A 16,057-nucleotide genomic window follows, 5' to 3' on the forward strand; every position below is an offset into this window, starting at 1 on the left:
AGCCAAACAGTATGCAAAAAAATATTGGCCGTCTGATCACATCGAAAACAAGAATCCAACTTACTAAAACCAAATTTTTTAATTTCTCCGGCGTTAAATATAGCTGATGAATAAAATTATAATTAATAATCGCTAGTCTAGCATTAATTAATTTCCGAATACTATTCTGACAAATTTCCATCCCCTTACAATGCATTAATAGTAAACAATTTAAAAGATAATACTATACTGAACTTACACAGAACAAATTTCACTTACATAAACCTTAAAGCATTTTACTTTATTTTCAGTCATATTCTCTGAAAGCATTTAACTGTCATTCCATCAGCAGGTTCCACCCCTCCATGGAGCCGCCTGAAAGATGAACAATAACATTATAGATAATGAACTCTCTCCCCCCCCCCCCCACCCCCACAAAGTTTACAGATAAAGCCTCTGACTGGGGTGAACCTTACTAAACAGGGACAAGAAAAGGGTGACCCCAACAGTGAGCGGCATCAACCAACTCTTCGTCCTGGGTGACAACACTGCTGTTTCACACAATTGTATTCAAACAGCCTCAAACCGTGCATCTTGGCACCTCACAGTTCGGCGGGCAGCAACCTCCTTTGAAGAAGACCGCAGAGCCCACCTTACTGACAAAAGACAAAGGAGGAAGAACCCAACACCCAACCCCAACCAACCAATTTTCCCTTGCAACCGCTGCAACCGTGTCTGCTTGTCCCGCATCGGGCTTGTCAGCCACAAACGAGCCTGCAGCTGATGTGGACATTACCCCTCCATAAATCTTCATCCGCGAAGCCAAGCCAAAGAGAAGAGATTCAAACAGCTGCTACGAGCACAGCAGGAGAGAGGCACTCCACTAGCTGAATATTTGCTCCCATTTTCACCAAAGGTTTATGTGTTACTTCAGAAAACATTTACTTTTATAATTTTAAACAGGTATTTTTTATCGTTATAATTTTTTAAAATTTGTTTGTTTTCCTCAATATTTTTGCTGGTTGCTTGTATTCTGGAACCAGGAGTTTTACTGTATATAGGAGAGGAAGGGAAATTGCCAGAAATTTAGCTGGTTTCGCAGAAGTCATGTATGTGAATTGATCTGACAACCTTCCTAGTGATTGATGAGCAACTGAGCCTTTTGGATCAGGATGATTCCAGTTGGTTCTTTGTTAAGCACACAGGTACAGGAAAAAGTCTGAATCTGATCTTGGCATCACCAGCAAAAACTCAACCATGTTCTTGCTGTAGTTCAATTTGTCAGACTCTTCTTATAGAGCAGTGGTTCTCAACCTTTTTCTTTCCACTCACATACCTCTTTAAGTAATCCCTATGACATTGATGCTCTGTGATTAGTAAGGGATTGCTTAAGGGGGTGTGTGAGTGGGAAGGGAAGGTTGAGAACCACTACTCTAGACCCAATTGTTACTGAAATATTTTGCTTGAGAAAAATTGTTATTGGCCCATTTCCTTTGGTGATGAAACTGTGAACATAACGAGTCAATTAGGTACGATTAAGACAGTAGTTTTCAAACTTTTTCTTTCCACCTGCATATCCCCTTAAACAATCCCTTACTAATCACAGACCAGAGAATACTTGAAGTGGTATGAGAGTGGAAGAAAAAAGGTTGAGAACCACTGTTTTAGAGTATATATCTGTGTCAGTGGTAGTTGGCTATGGAGCTGAAGGTCAACTGCCATTGGCTGCTGATGTTTCTTGTCTGTGACTCTCCTACGAGGTGCCTGCCAGTAGGCAGTTTGCCTCTCAATGCACCAGTGTGCAGCATTGCCTTCAGCCGTGACTGAGAGGCCACTGAGCACAAAGACTCGTACTTTAAATGGCCACAATCTTCATTTAGTTTTCTTACTTGAGTGCTCCAATAATAATTGACTGTAGTCTGGGAACTTCCTCACAGACACATGGCTGGCACTATTTTCCCAAATGAGTACCAAGAAGCAACTGACTTACCATATTTGTTGTATACTCCACTGTGGGTCATTGTGCAATTGGAGTAATTCTTAGACTGAGGTTCAGCATACTTCTTGCCCTCACAAAGTTTCAAAAACAAAATATTATGTGTAATATTTCTTATTTGAAAGCAGTAAATTGTGAAAGGAATTTCACAACCAGAGTCTTAAAGAAATAGACTATGCATTTCATTCAAAATATTAGCCTTGGTTTCTCTTTAATGAACATTAAGGATATTGCTAGATTTAACATCCTTGCACAGAATATTTTGGTGTGTGATTGACTGCCTACAAGTAATTAGACGCGAACAGACATAAATAAAGAGAACAGGTCATCTCAAGTGCATCGTACATTTAACTCTAAAACTTGCTCCCTTAATTCTGTGTGAACCCGACCGATTATGAAAATTGTTTTCTCCATGGCTTCTGTTTGAATCAGTCCAGTCAGTGGGATTAAAGGTTGATCTGTGCTCTTCTTTAATGGGCCCTTGTAAAACTGATGAGTTTTTGAATCCTCAAGTATTTGCTGGTCAATAATAGCCAGAAGACAAGAATACTGCTGGAAGATGCTGATAATCTGAAATAAAATAATAAATGCAAGAAATTCACAACTAATTAGGCAGTATATGTGAAGAGAGAAAGTTAACACTATTTCTGTATCTGCAGATGTTCTTGACCTGCTGGATATTACCAGCATTTTTGGTTTGCATTTGACATTATGAAACTAAATTTCAATCCCACTTAAGGAAGCAACATTAATGCTGAGCTGAAGTAAAACACGTAAGTCTTCAGACACTGACTGAAGTAAAAAACACAATTCTGTAGAAACTCGGCGAATTAGACAGTGTACTTTCACTTGTCATTAGTTAGGATGCATCCTTTAAGGGTGAAGGGTCTGCCGGAGCTGCTGAATGGCGCCACTGCTGTTGGTGCAGACCCGCAGAGAGTGAGGAGACATAGCCCACCTCTGCAGGGTTCTACTGCCCATTTTGACTACCAACAGCTCCCTTAAGGCTTTTAACAGTCTGTTAAAGGATCCAACGGTAGTTTATTTTAAAATCCTGTGAATGCAGAGTCTGGGCCCAAGATAGCTACGCCTGTGTACGACAGTTGCCTCGAGGGGTTGCAGACTTCAGGGTAGCAGACCAGAGCACCAGGAAAGAGGGAGAACATTCTCTTTTTGAGAGAGAGAAGTAGAGGAGAACACCCTGCGAGATGGTGATCCGGCAGCAGACTAATAAGGGGCTCTGCGTCTGAAGAACACTCAGGAGGCGGGCTGTTGGCAACTTGAGATGAGGAACCCACATGGGCTGTGGGCATCTACGGTCAAAGCATATACACTAGGCTATGTACTACTCATGGCTGGCTGAAGGTGTACCAGATATTGGACCCAGCATACGAGAGAATGCCAAGGGTGCTGAAGACTTCCTGATCTGGAGCTCGAGATGCCAATGGTTTGGACTGATGTGTGTGATTGCGGAGGCTGCCACAGATGCTCGGTAGCTCTGGGGAGACTCCCTTTTGCTTCTCTTTCTCTGACTGTAAGAATCGCTTAGCAATTTCTGCTGATGGAGAATCTGTGATCGTTTGTGATGCATATGGTCTTCTAGGAGTGTCTTAACACTGATGCTGAGTGCTCACTATGGGAGGACATTCCATTCACCATCAAGAGTGCTAACATTGTTAAGATCTAAATCAGGTATTAAATAAAATCACAAAAAGCAACATACCAAAAAATCCAGAGATCTTTCTTCTAAGTAATATATGAAATAAAGAATTAGGCCTCAAACTGGATGAAGCGCAAAAATGATGTATTATGATAGCCTTAGCTGTAGCAAAAAATGTATAATGTCAACTTGGAAATCAGAAGAGAGCATGAGAGTACAGCAATGGTACATAGAAATTAATAAATGTATTCTATTGGAAAAAATAACATATAATTAAAAAAATAAAGTCACGTTATTTGAACAAATTTGGGAACCGTACATGGAACACAACAGAGAGGGCCTACCGCAGACCTCCACCCCCTAAAATGACAGAATGAGAAGACAAAATGAACTGACCCAGTGTGTAAAAGTAGATGACACAATTGTCTTGTTTATTTTCATTGTGTGATGACATTGTTTAATGGGTTATTGTATTGTATATGTTGAACGTTTAATGGGTTTGGAGGGGGGTGGGAAGGAGGGTGGGAAGGAGGGAGGGAAGGTAGGGGGAAAAAAAGGGGAGAAAATGCCAATGTGTATATTCAAGAGGGAAATGTTTGTGTGTATTTTGATTGATATGGTTCATAGTGTGAAAAATTTAAAAAAAATTAAAAAGTGCTAACATGGTTGAAATCTAAATATCTTGAAATAGTTTTTTTTTGTTAAACATGGGCCACACCAGTAGGTCATTTTCCATCAAATGAGCAGCTTCATTAAAGACACATCTACTTTAGCTGTCAAGAGAACACTCCACAATGCATGCAGTAAGATCAGCCCTCTACCTTTAAGTGCTTTTGCTGTAAACTTGATAATTTTACTGTTTCTTTGGCAATGCTTCGATCAAAGCTGATGTGTATAAAATAGACAAAAGCCAGTAAAAGTATCAGTAATTGAGTGGGTCTGGAAGATTTGTCAAAATATGTGAGGAGCTTCAAACAGCAAGTTGTTGCTGAAATGCTGTGATGCGTTATGTGGACAGGAAAGAGCTAATTTATGCTAGCATATGGTTCCTTGGGTCCCAGCAACACTCTGCCCACGTTCCTCATCTTTGTGCGAATGAAGCAGTTGGTGTTACTGGAGTTTTTAACCGTGACTCATCATTGCTCATCCCATTCCGGATTTCACTGTGCATTCTAAAATGGATTGAAGTAGAATACGGAGAAATAGAGACTTGAATTTTGAAACTCGCCAGGGGTGTCAGAGGGAGAAGTCACTGATGCCCTTTTCCATAATGATGCTGTGTTGCCTTGTCAACGCTTTTGAATTTCACCTACCCACATTATTATGTAATCTTAAAATTAGAATAATGCATCGCGCTTGGATAAAGTGTTGACCATTAATTTAAGACTGGATTTCTAAAGCAGTGGTGAAAATCTCGGTAATTGTGGCAAAAGTTAATTTGGCTTACATATTTTTCCATTTTATGAAAGGCCTTATTAATTCATGTAATCATGTTTCCAGCTTAAATCAGCACATGGCCTGTTGAGGAGGTTGCTGTAAAAGTATTTATAACTCATTTCAAATAGTATGTTTATAGTAATGGCTCTTACAGAGAACAGTGGGGAAGGGAGGCCCTTGCAACTCATTTACCACTCAAACAGTTATTCACTTAACTTTGCAAAAAATTACTTCACACAATTAGCACTTAAGGCAGTTGATCAGAATACAGCCCTTCAGAACAATTTTTCCCCCCACTAAAAAGCAATAAAAGAATATCTGTTAACATAGGTAATTACATTTTAAACATGTGTTCTGTGCACTGTTACATCACAAACCAGCAGTAATGGAAATTCACCAAGGCAATGATATTTTTTTCTTTTAAAACACTATATTTATTAGTAACTACTAATGATATAACACATTAGTCAAATCAAAACCAGCGCACGTATGTCTGTGTGTGTGTGTGTGTGTGTGTGTGTGTGTGTGTGTGAGAGAGAGAGAGAGAGAGAGAGAGAGAGAGAGAGAGAGAGAGAGATCCAAACCATTACAAATTAGCCACAATTCTGGAAAGTCATTCCAAAGTTGAGTCTTAGAAATCCATTGTCAAAATGCAGGCTTTTAAACTGATGTACAGAAGTAATCACAAATGAGATGGGAGAAACTGAGTGATTGGACTGCCAAAAACTCACGAATCCTTGTCGAGTTTCTTCTAGGGAAATATCTTTTTGTACAAACGGTTGACACAACTCCCCTTTTTCTTGCATGGGGGAAACAAAATGCGTGAATTCCACAATGCTTCCAAATCCCAGGTATGGGTCAATCAAAATGACCATTACTCTAGACACAATCCAAAGCAGCAATTCGCTTTTTCCTGACAGGGAGAATCAGCCAAATTGTCTATGATCACACAGAGTCATTCCTGCTCAGTGTTCAATGAGATGGCCGCTGGTCAAATGTGCTGTTTAGTGTTCCACATACATGACTCCCTCACCACCTGTGTCCCTGGAAAAAGTAACAAATGTTCTTTTTCCTCTCCAAAGTAGTGAATTTGAGTACAGCTTGTTCTAGCTGTTGCCACCCAGTCTCTCCACAGTTGTGAATGGCTGCAGCCTGCACGAGCCCTTAAAGTGGTACTCACATTAAATGAAACTGGAGCTCATAATAGTACTTTTTTTAAACTATCAACCTCCTCTCATAAATTATTATTGAAATCACTTATTATTGGAACATAAAAAGAACACACAGGAGCAGGTCATTTGATCCCTCGAACCTGCTCTGCCTTTCAATATAAGCATGCCTGATTTGATTGTTGGCCTCAGTTCCACGTTCCTGTCTGATTCCCAACCTTTAATTCTCCTGCAGTCAAAAGTTCCATTTTCCTCAGCATCCACAGTTCTCTGAGGTTCTAAAGGTTCATGGTTTCAGGAAGAAAGTCAGCTCAGTCTTCAGTGGCTGGCCCTGTTATTTTCCCTAAGGCAATGCCACAAGGGGAAATGAGCTCATACATCTATTCCCTTTCAAGCTCTTCCTATTTTTTTTCAAACTCCGGAGAATGCTTTCTAAGACAGATGAGGGCAGTCCTGTTGAAACAGTCCTGACGAAGGGTTTTGACTCGAAACATCAACCATACTTTTTCTCTCACTGATGCTATTCGACCCCTGTAATTTTTTTTCAAAATGTTCCCTAATTCTACCCAAAAGGGTTTCACCATGGCACATAGCCACGTTGAATGGACAAAAGTTCCTGTTTTTATGCCACATCTAAAACACAATTCAGGGATTTCTGGTTTAACCTTATGAAAATTTTGTGGCGCTAGGTATAGCTGGTGCAAAAAATTGTATTGCACCAGCCTATATCTGGTATTAATAACCGCTGTCATGCTGTCCTGACAGAAGTCAGACCGGCATCGTTCAGGAATTGTAGTTCCTAAATCTGACTCCCAAATTTGCCTCGCTTTATGGAGACCTGGTTTCAGGCTCTTGCTTTGGAATAGGAGATACATAGCCAAGACAAATTTACTTTTGATCCCCCTTCGAATTAGAGCCTCCACGTCACTACACAGTGGCAGGATCATAGACAGCCCTAATTTGTCCCTCAAAAAGGATCTTAATTGAAGGTAGCAGAAGGTCTTGTTTGAAAAATCTAATTTGTTTGCTTGAATGACATGAGCTGCCCCTTCTCATAACAGTCCTCAAATCACCTGATCCCTTTCTGGCACCAGGTGTCCAGGATCTTGTTACCCTTTATCATAGGGATTAATTTGTTCTGGGTTAGTGGCATATTAGGAGACAACCTTACATTTAACCCAATAATCTGGTTTATTTTTTGCACGTTTGGATTATATGCTTTAGTATCGGGATGTCTGTTTTTTGCATATTAATTTAGAATCCCACATGGTATCTTCTCCCTTACCATGTGTAGCCACTCTCTCTTAAAGAATAGAGTGACATTTGTAATTTTCCAGTCCTTTGGAAACATTCCTGACTAGCAATTCCTGAAAAATCACTACTAATGCATTCACAATCTTTTCATCTATCTCTTACAAAACTCCGGAGTGTAATCCATCCAATCCAGGTGACTTATCCACCTTCCGCTTCTCGAGCATCTTCTTCTTAGTTACAGTGACTACATCCACTCACATAGATCAGTAGGTCTGTTTCAGTGCTACACAACTCTTTGACTAAATATTATTCTCTAAATAATCAGGCTAAAATATTCCATAATGTTTCAGACATGGTCTCACCAAACACCCGCAAGTGTAACAATGATCTGGAGTCTTGGGAGAATTATACTTGCATGAATAGTCTAATTATTAACACATAATTAGAGAAGTTGCTCATGCCACAAGTGAGGATCATTGCACATCATAAAATGGACTCGAGCCTTTGATTTGGAAAATGAAAGTTGCTGGGCTGTAGGGGTCCTTTTTTAAAAACAAATTTTTGGGTAACATTTCTCCCAATTATTGAGAATTTTTCTGCCAATTTATTTATTTTGATTACTGCATCCATGCTCAGTGTTTCTTTTGCTCTTTCTTCCCCTTTCCCCTCTCACCCTTACTCCCTGTTTACCCCTTTTGTCTCTCTCTCTCTCCTTGCTCCTCTCTAACTTTCTCCTGATTTCTTTGTTTTATGCCTTTGCAAGTCCATTGAAGTATTGTTTTTTATGTCTAGTTGAATCATTTACTGAATGAATATGAAATTCTAGCCTGCCCTCATCACGACAAACTTGGGGTTCTGAAGAAATTCCCTGTTAACCCAGCTTTCTCTTTCAAGCCAAAAGTTTAGGATATAAGAGACCATCTTATTCTTTGTAAGTCCTGTGAAACTAACTTAGTCTGCTAACAAAATATATGATTGTATCAACTTGTAATAATTTAAAAAGATGAACACAGAATACTATCTCAGAGTACTTTATTGTTCCTAGTTTACCTTTCCTTTGTGAAGCCATAAAATTAAGCTTTCTGTTGCGCATATTCCAGCATTAATGAGCTTCACAAGTCGACCTGCCTGCAAGCAGGAAGACCACCAGGCAGCTGACAGCCAAGCCACCTGGTTTACGGACTTTATTTTAATTTCAATGTCAAGGGTTGTCCCCATGAAGCAACTTCAAGCATTCTACATTTAAACAATGACAGAATTTATCAAGAGTGTTAGGTTTTCAGGGCATGTCATCACAACATTTTTGAGGCTCATTTACTTAAATAACAAACAAAATTAAAAGATTAATGCAGAAGAAACATTGGGCTCTGTGTAGATTTGACTGATGCCATTCTGTGTTAATTATAGTTTTTGCATTTGCCTGAGGTGGCTGAAAAAACCATCTGTGCAAGGTTTAACCCTCAAGTCTAGACACTGTTCATTACGCAACGTATTAATTTATTTAAAAAATTTTTTATAAACAAATTAGTTTTGCAACCATGAAATGGAGCAATGACTGAAGTTGAGATGATGGTTGTATTTTTTTTCATTCCATTGCTACCTCGTGTTGAGGAGAAAAATGCCTTGCTTCTTATTCAGACCAGATAGAGGAAGCACAGTGACAGGGTGGGCTGAATAGAAAATTGCCAAGCAACATTGCAAGACCACTGTAACCTGTGAGGTTGCAGGTGTGAATTAGCTGTGTCAACAGAGGGTTGAAATTGTATTTGGAGCCTCAGATTACTTTTGCACGTAGCTATCTCTGAGAAATAAGTGTTGCAGATGGGTGGCATGGTTAGTTAGCATTATGTGATTACAGCACGAAATATCCGGGCTCGAATCCAGTACTGCCTGTAAGGAGTGTGTATGTTCTCTTCATGGCCTGCATGGGGTTTCTCTGAATTCTCCAGTTTTCTCCCACCCTCCAAAATTTACGGGTTAGTAGCTTAATTGGGTGTCATTTGGGAGCATGAGCTCATGGGCTAGAAGGACCTTCTACCATGCTGTGCTATTGAAACATTTTAAATAATGTGCATAAAACCTTGTACATTTCTTTACTGAATTGGAGATCTGATTCTGACTTCCAAGCCTGGAGTGCAGTTTGTCAGCTGACTTTAGTATAAATTTGGAGTCGTATTCTGGATCCCAGGTCCAAAAACAATTAATTTTAGGTGCACCATGCATTAAAATGTAGCATTGTCTGGGTTGGCCTCTGTAAGGTAGGATATCTGCATTGTAAATCTGTCTGGAAGCCTGCATTTACATCATAATGTATATGTGTCATCTCACCCTCTTAGGACCATTGTGCATTGCTCTTGATCTATGTTTGGAACTTCCCTTCTTAAATAGTACTGAACAATACAAATATATCTTGGCCTTGGCTGTACCTGGATTAGAATTCTTTGAGGAACTCCAGTTATTTTAAAAGCCTGATGTGATTGTTTTGCTTATTCTTCCCACCTTCCAGCTTTCTAAATATGGGATAGTAATGCAACAGGTAATTAAATAGGAAGGTATAATCATTTGAATGTTATTAACAGCAGAGATTCCAGAGTCGGAGCCAGTCTGTAGTGCATTACAATCTTGGTTAAATATACATTGAATTTCTCAGTAAATACTGACTAACATTCTCCTGTAGTAAGGAATGCAGCCTGTTCATTTTCATCCCTTTGGGCAATAACATTCTTTGGAATTAATCCTTATGCAAGGAGGGAAAACTATGATTAACTCTGGGCAAATGTGAATGGTGGTGTTTGATCTGCTGGTGAGTTACACATTGCTTCTCCCCTGTGCATGACTGGAGTTTGGTCTGGGCAAATGTGAATGGTGGTGTTTGATCTGCTGGTGAGTTACACATTGCTTCTCCCCTGTGCATGACTGGAGTTTGGTGTTTGGTTACTCATTACATCCGGGGCGTGGGCTGTGTTTGGATATAATTCCCATGAGCTCCTCCTAATGTAAACTGCGAATTGCATTGATTTTTTTTAAGGCAAATCTCTTTTCGGTCTCTTTTTGACAGTAAGTCCTTTCATCCCACAACAAAGTTAGATCTGTGTAAATGGGTAAGAAGCAGACAAAGAAGGCACTCACTAATCGTTCATTGCAGCTGTATTATAATGCAACTGCTGTAAATGCCATGAGCTTTTACTGTGCTGCCAGTGGTTCTTTTGTAAAGTGCAGTCTTTGGAGATAAAAGAGTAGTAGCATCGTATAGCACAGAAACGGGCCCTTTGGTGCACAAAGTTTTTGCTGACCGGCAAACACCAATACGCATTGGAACAAGAGTAGGCCATCTGGCCTATCGAGATTGATCTACCATTTAATGGCTGATCTAGCCATGGACTCAAATCCACTTACCAATGTTTCCCATCTGCCTTTAATTCTACTATTATCAATAATCTATCTAACTAACTGTTTTCTTGGAGCGGGAAGTTCACAGATTCTTTGTTCTCTGGAAAAAGTAGTTCTTCCTCATTTCTGTCCAAAATCTACTCCCTAAATCTTGAGGCTTTGTCCTCTGATTCTGACAGTTTCTTGATTCCATCTTGTTTTATATTCCTTCCATATTTTTATATGTTTCTATAAGATCCCCTCTTATTTTTCTGAATTCCAGTGAGTATGGTTTCAGGTGATGCAATGGCTAGCAAGTTCAAGTTTATTTATCATCCAATTGTACAAGTGCAACTTGACGAAACAGCGTTCTCCAGTGCTTGGTGTAAAACAGGCAGAATACACATACAGACAAATAATATATATACACAGTATAATACAAATATTAAAATAAATAAATGTATTGTTAAATAAATAGTCACGGAGGGTTTTTGTGAGCACTTCAGTGGCTGTTCGACAGTCTCACTGCTGATGGGATGAAGCTGTTTCTCAGCCTGGTGGTTATGGCTCTGATACTTCAGTACTTCTTTCCCGAAGGGAACAGCTGGAAGATGCTACATGCAGGGTGGTAGGGATCCTCACTGATTTTGCGAGCTCTCTTTAGTCAAAGATCCCGGTAAATCACATCAATGGGTTGGGGGGCGGGGTGGAGGGAAGATCCCAGTGATCGTCTCTGCCGCTCTTATGGTCCTGTGGATTGACCTCCAATCTGATTCTCTACAGCAACTATACCACACTATGATGCAGCCAGCCGGAACGTTCTCGTTGGAGCTTCTGAAGAAATTTGACAGGATGGAGGCTGGTAGCCTTGCCTACCTTAGTCTTTTCAGGAAATGGGGTCACTGTTTCACCTTCCTGACAAGTGAGGAGATGTCATGTGTCCAGGATAGGTCACTTCTTAAGTGGACTCCAAGTAGCGTGGTGCTCTCTACTCTCTCCACTACTGAGCTATTAATGGGTTAGAGGGAGTTCATCCTTAGTCCTCCTAAAGTCCACTACCATCTCCTTTGCCTTATCCACGTTGAGACTTGAGTTGTTATTCTCATGTCATATCGGGAGATTTTCCACCTTTTCTCTGCGGTGTGACTCATCATTGTTGCTGATGAAGTCAATGACTGTCATGTCATCTGAAAACTTGATGACTGCTGGAGTTGGATCTGGCATTGCAGTCATGGATAGGAAGGGTCAATAAGAGTAAGCTGAGCACACAGCCCTGAGGTGTGCCAGTTCTTTGCGTGATGGTGCTCGACGTTCTGGTTCCAACCTGACACACTATGGTCTTTCTGTTAGATCCAGAATCTAGTTACAGAGAGGGGTGTTGAGGACAGATTCTCCAACAGCCTCTGGGGTATAATTGTATTGAACACTGAGCTGAAGTCAATAAACATCAGCCTGGTGTATGATGCGTCGTTCTCCAGAAGCGGAGGGGCAAGGCTATAACATACTCAGTGCAACAGTCCTGTCTGTAGGCAAATTAAAATAGTTCTGGGAAGAGCATTTTGATACTTTCCATCAACAGACACGCAAAGCATTTCATAATGGCGGAAGTCAGTGTGACTGGACGGTAGTCATTGAAGCCTATTACGGATGTGCTCTTTGGTACCAGGATTAAAGTGGCTGTCTTAAAACTGACAAGAACGATGGACTGCTGCAAGGACATGTTGAAGATGTCTCCTTTCTTGAAGATGGTCTCTAATTTGTGTCTGGAGGATCTCTTTCACAGGTTATTGCAAAGTGTGTCACAGAACTGTGTTTGCATTAGGATCTATTAACGTTTAGAAGAGTCATTTAAGAAGATGCCTCGGTCAGTTGTTTGCATTAGGATCTATGTAACGTTTAGAAGAGTCATTTAAGAAGATGCCTCGGTCAGTTGTTTGCATTAGGATCTATGTAACGTTTAGAAGAGTCATTTAAGAAGATGCCTCGGTCAGTTTTTTGCACAATCCTTCAGGACCCGACCGGATATGTTGTCTCATTCCCGCTGCCTTGTGTGGGTTCACCATGGATTGGGTTCTGTTCACTTCAGCCAGGCTTTGCAAGGGGCCCTTTCATTGGGGGAGATGGAGCTTTATTTGGTGTCAGCCTGTTCTTCTCATTGAACTGTGTGTAGAGGGTGTTAAGTCTGTCCAGAAGGGAGGTGCCACTTTAGATTCGCAAAGTTGTCTTGTAATAGATTTAATCCCTTGTCACGCACTCCTCGTGATGCTGATGTCACACAGTGGACTTTGAATATTCTGTGTGTGCTCACAATTTGCCTTGCAGTTACACAGGAGAGTTCAGCTCTGGCTGATTTTAGTATCCTCCTGTCTACTATTGTTCTGGAGGCAGCATCACAAGCTCTGAGAAGTGCATGGACCTCTGCATCCATCCATGATGTCTGGTTAGCACTGGTTGTGTAGCATTTGATTTAGTTCAGGAGACCAAATACTTGCATTCTACTCCCTGTATAATTGTAAAAAGAGATTCCTTTTCCTGTGTGAAAAACTTCTCGTAATGAAGATCAAGGTACCATTGGCCACTTTAACTGCTTGCTTCAAATGCATATTTGCTTTTGGTGAATGATGTACAATAACATCCAAAAAGCACCTTTATATATTAACATTTCCCAATCTAACATAATTTTATTAAAAAATCAACCTTCTAATTGTCCAACTGAAGTGAATAATATGATACTGCAACTTATTAAACCTGTCTAAATAATGCATCCACTTCACAAATCACAATCCTATTCATGTTTGTATCACCAGCAAACCTAGAAATATATTTGGTTCCATCATCCAAATCATTTATCCATATTGCGAATAGTTTAGGATCAAGCATTGATTTCTATTTCTCGTTTCTCTTTTAAAACTACTCCATAAAATCTATCCTGGAAAGAAAAGTAGCTACATTGGCAGCTACTTTTGTGACTCAATATCAGCTTGTCTTTGCTTAATTGCACAAGGTGGTAGAGAGGTTTGGTATACCCAGGATCAAGGGTTTCATCATCTCGAGAATCTTGCACTGAGCTTGTGTATTTTTCCATTGTTGGCCTGTACTGCCCTGATTGCTGCAGTTCCAAGGACAGTGTTCCTTGAGAGTTCAACACCTTCTGTAAGATCAGGTTCTCTGTGTCTCTGAATAGATGGAATCACACTGTGGTTTGGGAAACAGCTCTTCAACCAAGATCTTAGTGATAACCTTCTGTATGGCAGACACCACGAAGAACCCTCTGTAGTTATTATTGCTAAATTTGTCTCCTTTCTTGAAGATGGTCTCTAATTTGTGTCTGGAGGATCTCTTTCACAGGTTATTGCAAAGTGTGTCACAGAACTGTGTTTGCATTAGGATCTATGTAACGTTTAGAAGAGTCATTTAAGAAAGATGGTACATCCACTACAAATCCAGCCTCAGTACAAACTGTTGGCAAGCAAGGCCATCTCACCACCACAATGCTTTCCTCAGTCGTTCTTGCTGCAATAAGTTTTAGAGTATGAATAACCTGAAGGACATTTTTTTTCCAATTCAGCTCACATCACTAGTGTTCCAGAACTGCAGCTAACCCTTCTACAACCATTGAGCTACAAGGTGCATTCGATGCTTGGGTTTCCATACATTCACAGGCAGAGGCCCAAGGTGTTATCAGTTCAGTCACTGAAATAGATAATACACTCAACATCCTTGAAACAATAATCCTCTGCCAACCTTCCTGGATGTACAACATTATCCTCTGACAATAAGATTCTGGAAAACATGAAACATTTCCAACATCTTTGTGAACCACCTCTCAGCTAAATCAGAAGTCAGTGATGAAATTCACCATCACTTTTAGTAGGCCTGCACAGCTATTGGCTGTTTGAAGAGTAAGACTCCATATCCTCTGCAAAGCTCAAGGTCAGCGGTGTCCCTTGGCATTTTGTATACTTCTGAGTAATGGAGCAGAATGGAGGTCTTTCTAATGTCTCAAAAATATCCTTCAAAATCCATTAGCCAAATAAGAAAACTGGCATCAGTATTCTATTTCCAGTTGATATCTCCAGCATTAAGGGTCTAATTCAGTGGTTTTCAACCTTTTACTTTTCACTCACATATCACTTTAACTAATCCTTATGCCATAAGTGCTCTGCAATTAGTAAGGGATTGCTTAAGGTGGTATGTGAAAGGGAAAGGAAGGTTGAGAATCACTGCTCTAGACCCAATTGTTACTGAAATATTTTGCTTGAGAAAAATTGTCATTGGCCTATTTCCTTTGGAGTTATGAGGACCATGCACATAACAAGTCAATTTTCAAACTTTTTCATTCCACTCACATACCACCTTACTAATCATAGAGCACCTATGGCATAGGGAATACTTAAAGTTTTATGTGAGAGGAAAGAAGGTTGAGAACCACTGGATTGTTCTCACTTAGTTCCCTGGGTCAGACTATGTTATTCATTATTCCAATCCCAGACTTATAGAACAGGCACTCCTTTCCAAGCTCTGTCAATGCAAGAGATTATGCAGATAGAACAAACAGTTGAGGCTTGTATGCAACATATCCCCGAAGTAACGCAGCATCTAGACTGCAACTGGTCAGACTAGAGAAGGAGCATTCTGGATGGCATAGAGTGTACAGAATTCCAGAACAAACAGTGGAAAGAATGCACCTCCTCCCAAGACTGTTAAACATCTCCTTCCTCCACATGTGACCAGTATCTATGGGTCCCAAATTGGCCTCATCATCAGTCACCTCTTATGAAAAGCACAGGAGGCAAGTCATCTCAATCTCAGGGAACTGTGCACTAAGTATCTCCACATAGAGTCAAAAACTAATCTTTGATTTAAGGCACTGTAAAAAATAGGGACACTGCAGGAAGAATGTATGGAAAAAGTCTATAATTGTCCTAAATCTATCCAAGAACTAGAATAGATTGTCCTAAGATCTTAATTTACAGCATTATAATCAAGCAGAATGTTAATTTTAAAAAAAATGTTTTGTCACCCTTGTCTTAGATTGCTGCAATGACCTAGTCGATTAGAAACTGGAAAGGCAATAGGGTGAACCCTTTTGTGGTTAACTATGATTCTGGGGATGATTGGTTTGAAACCGGTATATGCCTTTCTGCTGTTTAAATGCATAGTGGGCAGCAGGTGTGGTGTGCAAAGAGCATA

The 16,057-nt window shown here is 40.2% G+C and overlaps 1 protein-coding gene across 1 annotated transcript in view; it reads left to right on the forward strand.

Annotated features, from left to right (window-relative positions):
- cdc42se2 (CDC42 small effector 2) overlaps window positions 1–16,057 on the forward strand; it is a 193,960-nt gene that overhangs the window by 119,913 nt on the left and 57,990 nt on the right. The gene's annotated exons all lie outside the window — the stretch shown is intronic.

This window comes from Narcine bancroftii, chromosome 1 (assembly GCF_036971445.1).
Source record: "Narcine bancroftii isolate sNarBan1 chromosome 1, sNarBan1.hap1, whole genome shotgun sequence".
NCBI classification, from domain to species: Eukaryota; Metazoa; Chordata; class Chondrichthyes; order Torpediniformes; family Narcinidae; genus Narcine; species Narcine bancroftii.